This window comes from Arachis hypogaea, unplaced genomic scaffold (genome assembly GCF_003086295.3).
Source record: "Arachis hypogaea cultivar Tifrunner unplaced genomic scaffold, arahy.Tifrunner.gnm2.J5K5 arahy.Tifrunner.gnm2.scaffold_314, whole genome shotgun sequence".
NCBI lineage: Eukaryota > Viridiplantae > Streptophyta > Magnoliopsida > Fabales > Fabaceae > Arachis > Arachis hypogaea.
Genome location: NW_027255623.1, coordinates 6,180 through 7,651, shown reverse-complemented (window position 1 = coordinate 7,651; position 1,472 = coordinate 6,180). Strand labels below are relative to the sequence as shown.

At 42.1% G+C, this 1,472-nt stretch overlaps 1 non-coding gene across 1 annotated transcript; it reads left to right on the top strand.

The window, feature by feature from the left end:
• Positions 1–515: 515 nt before the first annotated feature.
• Positions 516–619, top strand: LOC114927369 (small nucleolar RNA R71). Its single transcript, XR_003817681.1, has one exon. It is a non-coding gene; the product is annotated as a small nucleolar RNA R71 (small nucleolar RNA).
• Positions 620–1,472: the final 853 nt, after the last annotated feature.

Here is a 1,472-nt window from a genome sequence, read left to right as displayed (position 1 = left end):
TGTTTTGTGTGGCTTGGTATGATCTTTGGTTGGAGTTTTGGTATGTGGACTTGTTATGTTGGTTTTGCTGGTTTCCCCACCCAAAGTTTGGGTGGTTTTTCCAGCCTGGGTTGTAAGTGTTGGAATGTGGATCATATGGTTGCCTTTGTTGATTTCCTACATAATTGGCCTCTTCCCAATCACCTCCTTCAGTACTTTCTTCCTCTTGATCTTGTGTGTGTATTGCAGCCACTTGTTTTGTTTCTAATTTCCTAGTGAGCTCTGCTAGTTGCTTGGCAAACACCTTGTTTTGGGCTAGAATTGTATCAACATGGTTCAGCTCCATGACTCCCTTAGTGTTGTGTCTCTCTGATGCATAGTAGTACTCATTCTCAGCCACTGTCTCAATCACTTCAATGGCTTCTTCCACAGTCTTTTTCCTGTTCAATGAACCTCCTGATGAATGGTCTACAGCCTTCCTTGATTCATAAGACAGTCCATCATAGAAAATATGCAATTGCACCCAGTCATGGAACATGTCTGGTGGGCATTTCCTTGACAAATCCTTGAATCTCTCCCATGCCTCGTAGAGAGTTTCACCATCTTGTTGTCTAAAAGTCTGAACCTCAGATCGAAGCCTATTGACCTTTTGTGGGGGGTAGAAATGTGCCAGAAATTTGCTTTCCACCTCGTCCCATGTTGTTAGGCTCCCCTTGGGAATGATTCCAACCACTTAGCTGCCTTGTCCCTAAGTGAAAATGGGAACAAAAGCAGTTTATAGGCATCTTCCTGAACTCCATTGGACTTCACAGTGTCGCAAATTCTCAGGAATTTTGTGAGATGTTGGTTTGGGTCTTCATTAGCACTCCCACCAAATGAACAATGATTCTCCACAAGTGATATTAGCTGTGGTTTGAGCTCAAAATTGTTGGCCTGAATGGGTGGTTTCTGGATGCTGCTACCACAATTCCCAGAGGTTGGGTTTATGTATGAACTAAGAACCCTCCTCTCAGGAATGGCATTGTTTCCATCAGCTCTCTCATGGTGGTGAACTTCTCTATCCATGTTGAGATCTAAAGCTTCCTCAAAATTGTCCTCAGATTCTCCTTCAGATTCCTCTTCTCCCAGTACTCTCTTCCCTCTTGCTTCCCTTCTAAGTCTATGAAGGGTCCTCTCTGGTTCGGTATATGGAGGAGTTGATGTCTCTCCTCTCCTACCTGTCATACAAGAACACAGCACAGGCAACAAACAAGTGAAATACTCTTGGTTAATGGAAGAGTATGGTTAGAGCAGTTGAGGAATTAATTCAAACAGTTAGTGAGTCAGTGAGTTAGTTGCTTGAATTTAAAGGCATAAAGAAAGAAAGCATGTAACAGAGTGCAGAAATTAAAATTCAACAAGTAACTTGTACTGAATTAATCAAAACAAAAAAAATGCTCAATCTAGTTAACTTCCAATTTGAGAATTGTCAATCGAAAACCAATCCCCGGCAA